The sequence below is a fragment of the Callospermophilus lateralis genome, chromosome 2 (assembly GCF_048772815.1).
Source record: "Callospermophilus lateralis isolate mCalLat2 chromosome 2, mCalLat2.hap1, whole genome shotgun sequence".
Lineage (NCBI taxonomy): Eukaryota > Metazoa > Chordata > Mammalia > Rodentia > Sciuridae > Callospermophilus > Callospermophilus lateralis.
Window position 1 is genome coordinate 185,882,628 of NC_135306.1, and position 14,314 is coordinate 185,896,941.

Genomic DNA, 14,314 nt, shown 5'->3' on the forward strand with positions numbered 1-14,314 from the left:
AATCAGTTTTAGGTCTAATGCCTTGAGATCTACATTTTAGTATATCAACTTGCTTAAGATCTGGTTTTAGCAGTTTGTGGAATTTTATTTTATTTTGAGTAGTATTAAACTCTGGCAAAATTATTTGTATTAACTAATCTCTCAGAAGACTTGTTTCAACTAGTATAGCAACTGATTACTTTTCACTTGGAAATCAGCCAATTGGACCAAAATATAATGTCAGCTGGTAAGACAATTCTGTATTCCTTGAGATGAGAGCACAATGAGAAACACAAAACGAAAGCCAAATGATAGATAAAATATCTGGGTAAGGGGTGTTCAAAGACTGGAATAAATTAGTTACCATGAGCCTGAGAAAAATGAATCTACTTCTTCTAGAATCTAATCTTCTAAAAATATAAGCTTGCCATGTTGATGATTTTTTTTATTTCTATGGTCAGAAAGCCTCAGGGAGTCTCATCTAGAAGCCAACCTGACAAATTTGCACTTTCCAATTTTTTTACATTTATTTATTTATTTTGCTTAACACTGACAAGAATTTTCTCCAATGCCTTCTTATTCATTGTATATATGGACTTTGGTTTTTAATTTGCCCAATCTGGAAAAATTTGCTATAGCTTTTGTATTGGGAGATTTCTAATTGTATTTGTATATTTCTCATAAAACAGACTTCTTATTGATTAGGGAGGCATTTTAATTTAATATCAAGCTATCTTCAAGCTTACACAGAATGGGTTATTCAGGGGACTAGTATGAGCTCAACTGTGCAGATTTTTTCTAACTTCAAAATAAGAAGATACAATTGAGGAATATCAACATATAGCTTAGTCTCTATTTGACATGTGTTTATTAATACACTCAACTGTCATTTATAGCTCAGTCCACTATTTGCCAAATTTGAATAGGTTGACTGTATTATTTCTCTTCCACAAAATAAATCTGTTGAGAAATCAACCAGGAAAAGCAAACATAAACCCGTATTGTCCATGAAAAATCAGGAAGAAACAATTTTGTTAGATGCTGGGAACACAAAACAATAATTAAAACTAAAGAGAATTGAGGCATATCAGGATGAGCCAGATGTGACCTTTTTTGATCAAGGATCCAGAAAAACAGTACTAGATGCATATTCAAGGTTTCTATACATGTCTGTCTTTACTTTTATGCACTCCATATTTTTGAACTATGTTCATTATTTTTAATGATTTTTCTTTCAGAGACATTATGGCCTCAATAAGTACTCCATACCTGGGAATATTTATTATTCTATTATTAAGAGAATAGAACTTCAGATTCAACAATGGGCATTCTTATACTCAAATAATCAAAAGAAGAGTGAATGAGAAATTGTCGTTTGATTTCACTTTGAAATTTCTTTTCAGAAGAAAAAATATTAAGGGATAATCAAAGTCAGTTTTTGGAATGTTAAGATTATGATTATTAATTTTATATTTACTTTAATTAGAAAGTTTAGACCCCAGTTTTTCTGTGATGCTTCTTAAGATGATCCTATTGAACTATGCTCCTGAAGAAAGAGAGCTTACATATGTCTTCAATTAATTATTTCTCTTCTCACCTCATGAATAAATTTTCTTTGCAGAACACAACCTTTATTGTTTACTTTGCAGTTTCTGGTATGGCAATGATAAAAGATCAAGTAGCCCTTTTGATTTTATTGGAATTTACTAAATTAATCTCTAACAGTATGGAACATAGCTTTGTATTCTATAAATACTCAATAAAAATGTACTCACTGTATCCACTCCTTTGAAAAAAAGAGAATTTGCATCAGGAACACTCATAATTCTTGATTACACAAAACTGTTATATTTAATGTCATTATTTTAGCATCTGATCTAGATACAACCACTTCCACTCTCAAATGCATTCTATTCTGGACCATGAATATTAGATCTTTCAATCCAAAACTTCTGTATTTACACAGCTAAAGTCTTTTCCTTCAATTGTGTTTTGAACCATTCAATTCAATATGGCATAAGGTAAGAATGCTTTCAATTGTCCTCTCACATTAACGTCCAGTTGTTCATATTGCATACTCTATTCATTCATACATTCATTCAAGCTTTGTACATATCTTCAATGTAATGGAGAACAAGGAACACTTGTGGCTGTCTGATGGTTAAGGTTAAGCCTACGGAACACAAAAGAAAACTATACTACTAACTCTAAGAAAGTAATTTCCCAGCCTCAGTCAAGTTCTCTATCATGCAAGAGAAAGAAAACCTTGTTCTCCAGGTTAGGAGAGAGGCTAACTATTTCCATTCTAATGGACTAAAATCATCTCAATATCCTGTACCTTCCAGAGCAGAATTTCATTTTATCCCCTCACAGACCAATTACTGAATACTGGATTTTAGAACTGTAATATGGCTTCTAAAGTGTGAGAAAGACAGAATTTCATTTTTCAATCTGGATAAGGTAATAATTGAAGAATATTTTAGTGATTTCCTTTTAGACCTTGAAATTCATTCCTGAATAGTTACTACCAATCAGGGCATATGTGATACGTTGTTCTGCCAACCCTCTGGTTCTGTGAGCCATTATGGGCTGTCATAATTTATGAATTTGTAATAACCTTTAGTGAGTAGGCTGACAGAGGAAGTAATGTAGGGTACTGAGATGAGTAGACAGAATGTGTGGGGAAATTGTTGGCCTGAGAAAGGCACCTTTGTGTAACAGGTCTAAAATGTTGAGTTACAGTTTATGTCACTTAAAAAAGGAAAAAAAAAATTACCAGGTACAGTGGTGCACAATCATAATCCCAGTGACCTGGGAGGCTGAAGCAGGGGAATCATAAGTTCAAGGCCTGCCTAGACAATTTAGTAAGATCCTGCCTTAAATTACAAATTAAAGAGGTCTGGAGATAGAGATGTAATTCAGTGGTAAAGTGTCCCTGTGTTTAAGCCCCATTAGGAAAAAAAAAAAAGATATAGAAAAATTTTTTAAAAATACAGCTCTCTACTTCTTTTTTTCCCTTTAAAATATTTCCCATCTAAAATTTAAAAATACGCAAAAGAGTTGTCAAAATGAGGCAATTTGATGCAAATAACATGAAATTTTACTGTGCCCAACTCAGTGGCCACACTGATTCTTCCTTGAATTCTTCAGCTGGAATTGATATAGGTTTATGAAGTTCTGACCAGCTTACTTAACATTTTAGACTCATTTTGATTTGCATAATAGATAAATGTTCTTATTCAGATCTAAATGAATCTTTAATTTTGCATAAATTTTATTAAATCTACAGTGGATTCATTCAACCATTATAAAACATGCATCGAGGTCTATATTGCATTGAAGAAATAAATGCTTCCGCTGATTTTGCTTATGATACAAATTGCAAATGAATAGCAGTAAAAAAAACTACTGTGAAATTAATGACATTTTGTCACTGAAAATATTCAAGTAGAAGACAGAATATAATTTGTTAAAATGACACTTAACTTATAGTAAATGACACTTAACTTATAGTAAATTTTGAGATTCTCTACACTGATTGGAAAGATATTGTAAATACAAGATGAACAGTTAAATTTTAAATCTTAAAATCTTTAATATTTAAATAGATTAATGGCACTCTTACCATCTCCATTTTAAGACACACACATATACTCAAATCTAATACAGAAACATTTGAATGGGTGTAGAGAATTTATTAGAATTTGATAGACCATAGTTCAGCAATATACCAAAGGAATTTTCTCCTACTCTTCCTAAGTCATCCAACAGACACTGAAGTAGATCTTCAAATTTACAGAAGATAGAAAGATCTTCAATAATTACATGAAAATATTTCAGACTGAATTATAATCTATACATTGTTAAGTCATTGTCAATACTTTCTAGCTTAAAGACTGATTAATTATAACTTTCTTTTATAAGACTGTCATAATTTAGCCATTACAAAGATTCATATTCCACTGTTACTAATATCTGTACCACTTCCATAGTTTATATTTTTTCAACTATTTTTGTCATTTCTGGCCAAAATACATTGATTTAGGGATCTTATGTATTATGTCCATTTTAAAGATAAGAAAATTGAGGCATAGACCATATATATATTGTGTGACTATATATAAAGTTATAATTTACAAATATGATGATAATCTTCAGCATTTGGTTTTCTCTCACTTGCAGACCTAAGGACATGAAACAAACTTTTTTCAGTATTAAATACGTATCCTGTCTTTCTTTAGAATTATTTTTCAGACTAGTGAAAACATAACCAGAGATTGAAAATGACAATCATAATAATAATGATTAATCATGACTGACATTTTGAGTGCTGTTGTCTTAAAATAAAACTGCATCAACAAGATTTCCTGCAGTTTAATTTCTGCTGCTAAAGGGAAGTTCCCTAATTTGTATTTCCTGCAGGCAAAGCTTGCAGAAGGCTGTCTGCAAATCCCAGCCTCCAGACACAGCAGTGCCCTATCTGTGGTTTTCATGCAAATGTCTCAATGTACTCAACCAAAATTACAAATTGATTACAAGTCACATAAACAGGGATCATCTTAGTCATTGCAGAAGTTTAACTGCCTCTGGGCTAAAGCATGGCAGCTGTTTAATCACAAGGCACTGTCCCCATTCAATAGTGCAGGACACTGTGAAAAATGGTCTGATTCATAAAGCCTGCATTCTCCTTTGTAGTGGAATACATGTCAAAACAGGGTAAATATATTAAACACTACCCCCCAAAAGAAAGATTAAAAAGTAGTGAAGTGATGAGTTAGCAAGCTGATATTCAAAGAAATACTAAAATGAAAATGAAATGGAATGAGAGGCAGAATTAAAATGTAATAGGATCCAAGCAGATGACTCCAGGACTCCATTAGCCCGGTGAGCGTGGGAAGATCACAGAAACATTGCGAAGCTCAGCTCTCTCAGGAAGGTACTGAGACTACATTAACTTGGATCATGTCCATAACAAGAATAGGGTTCTTTAGTCATAACATGGAGCTCTCTAATTGCTTCTCTTTATAATTTAATCCATCTTTTGAAAAATAATGCAAAAACAGAACAGAGATCTATAGATAAATCTAATAATGCTATGACAAAATTTGAAAAATTCCCATGCTCTATTATGTGAATTATTAATCTCTGTAAGTGTCCACATCTTCTATTTTTTTTAAGATGGTCAAATTATTTCCAGCTGTTTTTAAATATAGACTGTTCCTCAATAAGCTGGTTTTCCCCTGAGAAGTAAAAAATGTAGTCAATATCAAGTGGCTAACCAAAATTTCAAAGTGACCACTGTGAGTCTAGTATTAAAAAAAAAATGAAAAATCAGTGAAATAAAAATTATACTTCTGCCAAAAATAAGTGAATAAATAGTCAAATGCCTTTTGAAAGTCAATATATAGGCAAAGCCCTAAATGAGACTTCTAAGAAAAGTTGACAATACTTATGCTCAGTAAAATTTTTCAAATTATAAAAGGAGACTTCTGTCGCAGTTTTCTTTCCTGATCGTTAAAAATGGATCGTATTCATTTAAAAAAACAAAAATTTAGACATCTTTCTAAATTGTGATAAAGAAAAAATTGCACCAGCCAATGTTAAACAAGGAAGGGAGACTTTATTTTCAATAGGGAAAAAGTTCAATTTATATTAAATTTTCCTGAAATGAATGTTGAAAGAGTTTTGAAAAATGGGTGGATGGGATCTTAGGCCATCTGTGTTTATTAATTGGCCTTAACCAAAGTGAACTTTCTCCAGTCTTCCAGGCAGAGATAGTTTTATAACTAGGAGAGAGAAACTTTTATAACTAGGAGAGTGAAACTTATCTGAGCGAGCTTCTCCTTTCTCATCAAATAACAAACATTTATTTTCTCTCGTTTCTGGAGGCTAAAAGTCCAAAACCCAAGTTGTCAGTAGTACCGCTTTCCCTCTAGAGACTTTAGGGAAGATTCTTTTCCTGTCTCTTTCAACTTCTGATGTCTTCTGTCACTCTTAGGCTTGAGGTCTCCTCACCAATCTCTGCCTGAATCTTCCATCCTCCTTCGTCCAGATATATGAGGGTAATCTCATTTCAGACGTTTTAGCTTGCTTATATTCACAGAGATTGTTAAAATAAGGTAAGACTTACAAATTCTAGGAAATAGCATTTAACATCTTTCATTGTCCTTCATGTACTTTAACCTCAATCCATGCATAATTTATATACAAAACATCAATGGGATTAGTCCATATACAGTGGGTTGTTTTAATTTCTTAATATAAAACACATTTTATTTATTTATTTATTCTTTTTTCAGACAGGGTCTTGTCACGTTCCTGAGGGTCTTTCTAAGTTGCTGAGGATGGCCTGGAACTTGGAATTTTACCTCTGCCTCCAAAATCACTGGAATGACAGGCGTGTGCCACTGCATCTCACATGAAACATATTTATAATAACTAGGGACATAGGGACTTTTCTTTGTAGAAGTATATGGAAGACAAATGGTAACAAATTGGAATTGGTCTTTGAATAGACTCCACCAGATTCTCATTGCTGTAGCATTTGCCACAATTTGGAGGACTTCTCTATACCACATCATTAAGAGTTGCTATAATATTTTAGCCAAATACATAAAAATAAATAATATTTAGTGAACTAAAACTATCAAGTTCTAAGATAATGTCAGTGAAAACAATGAACATGAGTATTAGCATTTCTATTTTGGAAAATTATAAAGTAATTTTATAATTATACAACGCTATATTGTTTTAGTTGCATTTTGGCTTTCATAAGTAACATTTTTTTTGTATTTCACTCAATTGACCATATTATTACAATTATAGGAATTCTTAAAATATAACAGCTATTAAGTACCTAGGCTTTGGATTTAGATATATCCCAGTATGAATCCTATCTGCTCCTCAAAATTTTTGTTAACAGAGTAATCTAAAATTCTTCTAAGTTCATAATGCTACTTATACTTTTAAGAATTACTAAGTTTTTGAGATACTGCATGCTAAATGTTTGATACATAAACATCCAATAATGAATCTTGGATTAAGTCTGGAGATGAGCTATCTAATTTCACATCCAGATTCCACTCTTTACTTTTGTGATGTATAATTAGATCACCTGTCTTCCGGAATCCTTATGAGGATTAAACGATTTTAGTTATATGAAGCATACTCTGGCACATGCAAAATCCTCAGTGAAGATTATCACCATTGGAATCATAATTATCATCATTTATATTTATACAAAGATGATTTCTCAACAAAACTTAGAATTTTCAAATTTAGGACAATCTAAATTTAACTTTGATGTCAGAAAAATATTATGTGTGTTTTAATAAAGGATGATAAAGATGCTTGTAAAAAAAGATGTCTGCGCATACAATGCCTATGTTAAAATAAATGAAAGAAAATCTGCTAAGAGGAAACTCAAGGAAATGAATCATATCTGCTTTGATGACTAGAAAATTTAGAGATAACACAATTAACAAGTAAATATCTGAGAAAATGAAGGTCATTGTTAAAGCTATCAGAAACAAAAAACTTCAAAGGAAGGCAAACTTTTCGGGTAGAACTAATCAGAACATAAATGCATAGCATTTTTCAAGATGTGATAACAATTCAAGAACACCTGGGGAGAAAATTATACGCCAGGATGCATTAAAGAAGATGAGGAATTTTAGGAAAGCTTCCCATCATAATTAGACAACTTGTATACTATAGTGTTCTACCATGAGTTGATTTAGGGATTTGATCATTTATCTCTGATAAGATAAAATGATAGCTCTAAAATCCAAAAATGGTAGTTCACAAATGATTGTATATATGTGTTATTTTTATAAATTTAGAATCCTGCACCCAATGATGTTTATTCAAAGCCTACTTCCATGAGTTACACGATTAGAAAAATAATTATATGCACAAATAACTGTAATTTGTGGTTGTAAAACTTAATGGTTTAAGGTAAAAATAATATCTTTAATTGTGAGTTTGGTACAAGAAAGAAAAGGCAGTATTTAGGAGAGTTTCCATTGGTTCTGGTTTTGATAAGTACATGGATCATGACTGGAATACATGAATGATACTTCTGTATTTATTAAGAAATCATAAATTTAAAAATATGAACAATTGAAAAATGAAGATGAGTCCCTTGAATCTTGGTCAACATGGTTCTATTAATGAGAGATGGATATTAAGTGGAAGAAACAGGCAGGAACACAGTGTAATTCTGAACACGTTGACTTCAGTACTTGGGGGGAAAAAGGAATCTGAATTCAAGACAACATTTAGTAAGTTTTAAACGTTGAGATGATATAAAATTAATAGAAAAAATTCATCTAGGAATGCTAGTGAATTCCTACTCCACCTCAGGGAGAAGTCACAAAAATGAATGATAAGTAAGTCATCAATTTGGAGTCAAAATCAGGAGGACTGAAAAAAAAAAAAAAACCTATATTGTCTGACTTAAGAGAACTTGTTTTGCTGTTAAAATATATTTCCCAAGAGCAAAAGAAAGTGTAGCTCTCTCTCTTATACCCACTGTTTTCTAATTCTACCATGTGAAAGTCACTGAGAAATTGTAATGATCCTTCCTTCCCTTAATCCTTCACAGGAACAGTCACTGTTTTTTTCTTTATTTGTGGCTTCATATTCTTTGTGCCTAGCCAAGAATCCAAAATATTATGAATAGTCCATAAATATCTATTAAATATTTGCATATTTGCAGGCAGCGACCATAACTGTATAAAATCTTTCCTTCCCTGGGTTGTTTCTGTATATGGCCTTATTATTCCTCTCATCTTACCCAAATGCATGTCCATATGAAGACTATTAATTTCTCAGAGTCCTGCAGGTTGTAGGATTTTTCAGTTAGACCATTATGCTTTCCTGATCTTCTGTCTCTGGAGGGATCAATAGGCATGGAGTTATCACAGAATCACAGGGGATTAAATCACCTCCATAATAGATCCCTTTCTCTGTCTATGATAATCCTTCTAACTATAGCGGTCTAAGTTTCCTGGTATAATTATATCCATTTGGTAATGAAGAAGTCCATTTTCTTCAGGAATTATTACACTAAACTAATATACATCTCCACTCTCCTGCCACAGGAAAAGAAGTTGTGTAAAGGATGAGGCTTATAGAAATTAATATTTGAGGTATGGAGGGAAAAATACATGAAGGAATTGTTGACTCCATAGATAGAGCTGTGCCTAAATCAATTTCAACCCTGGGACTCATATGAGAACAAAGAAATACCTACATTTTCCAAGTTGTATTTGGTGAACATCCTATCATCTTTAATTAAAAAATGAATCAAGAAATTTGGCACCCAAAACAACAAATTAATTCAAAGTGGGGTCTGATCTAAAAGTAGCTTTAATTAGATAAAAATGTAAACAATACTTACCTGCCATTATTATTTGCTAATTGGCAATCATTAGCTTCTTTCCATTTAGTCACAGTGATGCCATATGCATTCACAGAAGAAAGATATTCAGGTGATGAATGATAGATAAAACAAGACAATTAATTACATATTACTTTGATATGATTAACATAAACAAATACTTTTCCTTTGTAAAAGAATAATTCAAACTTGCTACACCTTACTCAATGTTTGCAAACTGCATTCAACAAAATCTTTACTAACAAAATAACAGATGCACTTTTAATTAATTTTGTAGACCAGCAGATGAATTTGAATAATGAAATGGATAAATCCAAGGAAAGGCCATTTTTTTGTAAACCAATAAGGTAGTGAGTGATCTTTGGTGGAGTGGTATTTTATCAATAGATATGTGCAGGTCCTGGGGGAAAAATGTCTTTTGTGGGAAATGTGCTAAACAATGATGCCTTAGTAGAATTGTTGTAGTAAACCTAAAGAGTGCCCAAAATTATGAGGCATTTTAATTTGAAAATAAATGAAAATGTCAGAATAAGCAGGGGATTTTTTTCTTCTCAAAGTTAGATTACATTTTCTTTTTTCTTAAGCTTCAAACTGCTTCTTGAGCTTTTCATTTCATTCTAATTGTCATCTTAAAAAACAACTTTAATGAAATTGCTGAAAGCGTTAGAAAAATATATGGAGAAAAGCAAGGTGCTAAAATCATCCATTATTATGAGACTGTGAACTGTAAACATCATACAGGGCACCCATCACTGCAGAAGCAAATTGAAAGCTGAAAGAGGTTTGCTTTATTGTCTCTCTGATTTAAAATTGATTGAAATGCATATACAAATGGAAAAGCTGTCAAAAGCTGCCCATGGTAAGTTGATAGCTCATCTTTTCCTCCTGACCCACAGATTTAATGGAATTCCTTTCAGGTGGGGAAGGAAGAAGGTAGGTTTTGAACCTGTCATATAGAAGTATGAACTGAGATCTAGACATTGGAGACAAGCATTTCCTGGTGCTTTGTTGATCACACTGATCATGTGTGCCCAGGTTGATGAAATCACTGCTTACGCTACATTGGCTGAATTGTGTGGTATTTTTTCTTGTTGTTTGCACAAAAGAAAATGTTCTCAAGTCTGAAGGATATCCAAATGTCATATGAAAATAGGTTGACGATTTCAAAAAGGCAACTCTAAGAAAACATTGTTCACTATCTTCTTTCTTTTTTTCCTATTCAAACCCTGGTAAGAAATGTCTCTCTCCACCTCTGGCCTCATCTTTATTTTTAAACCACATTTCTATGTAAATGTATTATTTCCTCTAAACTAGACTAATATTTTGAAGGGATTAATTTTATTTATTTATTTATTTAGGTACCAGGGATTGAATTCAGGGGCACTCGACCACTGAGCCACATCCCCAGCCTTATTTTGTATTTTATTTAGAGACAGGATCTCACTGAGTTGTTAAGCATCTCACTTTTGCTGAGGCTGGCTCTGAACTTTCGATCCTCCTGCCTTAGCCTCCTGAGCCACTGGAATTACAGATGCGGACCACCCTGCTTGGCGTAATTTATTCTTATCAATTATGAACCCCCAAATATTTCAAGCACTCTCAAATGTCAATATCTTAAATAAAAATCACAGTGCTTCAAGAAGACATTCAGTGTTCCCAGCAACCCAGCTTTACATTCCTACATGGTGAACACTTAACAGTCCCCTAAAATTTCCCATAAAGATGGAGCTAGCTCCCCTTCCAAAACATTCCAACCTTCAGACAGCTATGATCCCTCAGAATTCACTCCAGTTCATTTCTAAAGCTTTTTGTGAAATATTTTTCTCATATTAAGAACCTATTCTGATTCTCATAGTATTTATAAATTGTATTCATTTTTGAGACTTTCATTCAAATCTGAATGTCTTTATGATTAATATGTTCCAGGAAGTATGCAGTTGTTTCTGTTGGAATAAGTTCTTAGCATAGAAAAATTGTCACTATTATAATAACAAGAACAAGTAAGATATAAGTTGCTTGTACCAGAGACAATACATAAAAAATTCAACGGTTTATATTTTTGTAGTTTTTCTTTTGTATGCACATGCATACACACATACACAAACAAAAACAAAACAAAACTCTCAGCTCTTTCAACATACATTCAGTGTTACCAAAGATTTTTGGTAAACAAAATTTAAATCTGTATAATTGTGCTTATGATATTGTTAAAATAAAGCTGCTATCTAACACACAGAAATGCTGGCTCTCAGAGAATATTTTATTAATATGCTGCTATTAACATAGTTACAAATGCATTAAAAGAGCAAACACCTATAAAAATGCAATTAGAACATTTTGCTATAAGAACAGAGAAAAGATATATTAATTTGAAAGCTGAGAATATTTGAATTCTTCACCTCAGATGGTTTCAAATATTTCTGTTCTCATAATTTTTCTGGTGATTATTTGTACCAAGAGTACTTAAATGTAATTATTTAAAAAGAAAAAAAGTTCTTTTTATTATTTGCATTTTAAAGTAATCTATCGCATTAGATGTAAAAAAATGCAACAAAAAATGCCTTGAAATTTGAAAATAATGTAAGAAAAGACACACACACACACACACACAAAAAAAAAACAACCATGAGGCCTTTAAAATTATGAACCAACACTGTATGTTTCATAGAGAAATAGCACTTGTTAAGGAAACATTTGATAGAAGTATTGCAAGATAATATCATTACTAACTGTATTTTTATTTAAGTTTTAAGGTAAATAATTTTAAGTACATTTTGTTCAGTTATTTGTAACCCTATCAAAAGTGAATTAAAATTATATTCATGCTGAATATATGATGTATTCTTGTGGAATTTTAAAATATAAGAATTTCAAGAAATAATTTAAAATGCTCCCCTTAAGCTCTAGATTTATAGAAAAAAGTTCCATATTTTGCTGCTGTTAATAACCTATATGAGTCAACATCACAAAGGATAAATAGTACCAGTATTAAAAAGAAGCTTAAGGCTGGACAAGTAGGCACATGCCTGTAGTCCCAGTGGTTTGGAAGACTAAGACAGGAGAATGGTGAGTTCTAAGCCAGCTTCAGCAATGGCAAGGAGCTAAGCAACTCAGTGAGATTCTGTCTTAAAATTTTAAAAAATGCAAAACAGGGCTGGGGATGTGGCTCAGTGGCCAAGTGCTTCTGAGTTGAGTCCCCAGTAATCTGCCCCCCTCAAAAAAAAAAAAAAAAAGCTTAAGGTTTAATTTCAAACGCTTAGAAAAAAATAATTTTGATTATGTTGAAATATTAAACTTTTAATTAAAAAGACAAGAAGGTAGGTAATTTTATGACATTTTTGAAAGATTTCTAAGTCATGAGTATGTTTGAAAATGTTTTTCTCGAACAATGTAAATTTCAGTTAGTGAAGAAGTATTTTCAGATTCAATATTAACCAATTAAGGGAAGCAAGTGCTGGTTACATATAGATGAAGTAGTGATTTAATTTAAAAAATAAAAATCACAGCTTGTCAAACTTCCCAAAGAATTTGATTGGCAAGTTCAGCAAGATAACACATAAATGTCTAAAAACCAGTTGCAAGTACTTATCTGTATAAATCAAGGATTTCTGTGCAATGAAAGACAAAATGAGAAATAAATTAAAAGCTGAAACTGAATTAAACATGAAATAACTTGTACCAACAAGAGTCTTGTGATTCTGCTTTACAGATTAGTATTCTGTGTAAGGACTCATTTGATAAAAGTGTGTCTGTTGTTAAAAGTATGAAACTGAGCTGGGGATATATCTCAGTTGGTAAAGTGCTTGCCTTGCATTTATAAGTCCCTGGGTTCACTCCCCAGCACCATGGGGGTAAGAAATGCATGAAACTACTAAACAAGAATGTCACCAAGGATACAGGACAGATGGAGAGGCAATACAAAAGTAGGGTGAGTTTTGTTTTTCTATAAAAGAAAGTGAAGAGTGTGATTGCCAAATTGATTTTATCACCAAACCAAGCCTAATGATATGTGTATCTAGATATTTACATAAATGAATGGGCAGTGTAAATGATTGTTAAAAGGTATTTACTATAAACAATTAAATATCTGTTCATATTGGTGAAATATGAACAGATATTTAATTGTCTTTGTTGATCACACGGATCATGTGTGCCCAAGTTGATGAAATCACTGCTTACGCTACATTGGCTGAATTGTGTGGTATTTTTTCTTGTTGTTTGCACAAAAGAAAATGTTCTCAAGTCTGAAGGATATCCAAATGTCATATGAAAATAGGTTGACGATTTTAAAAAGGCAACTCTAAGAAAACATTGTTCACTATCTTCTTTCTTTTTTTCCTATTCAAACCCTGGTAAGAATTTTCTCTCTCCACCTCTGGCCTATAGTTTTGTTTTTCTATAAAAGAAAGTGAAGAGTGTGATTGCCAAATTGTTGTATAGTCTAGTTGTATAGTCTAGTTTTTCTTTTGAATTGATGCATAGTTGTTTATCTATTTATCCAATATCTCAGGGTACAATGTTTCTATATTACTCTTTTTTATTAATGTGGTAAATGCTCTGAATAAGAAACTTATAAATTTTTTTTCTATTTTAATTCCAAGTTATTCTCTAAAAATAGGCCCAAATGACTCAAGAAATTTTTGTTTTGAAAATAGATTTTATTGTCCTATTAATGTCTATGAATTCTTTTCTTCATTGCGTACCATACTTGCATAAAAAGATCCTCTACTCTTTCTTTTTCCCTTTTTAAGTTCACAGGGGGAAAAAAAATCCTGAAATTGTCTCCCTTCCCAAGATATGGGCAACAATATCCATTCTCAGAAGACTTTATATACATTGATATGGCAAGCTCAATCCTTCATCCACTCTGGCTGCTATAACACACAATACCATAAACTGGGAAGCTTAACAACAACTGTTTTTGTTTTGTTT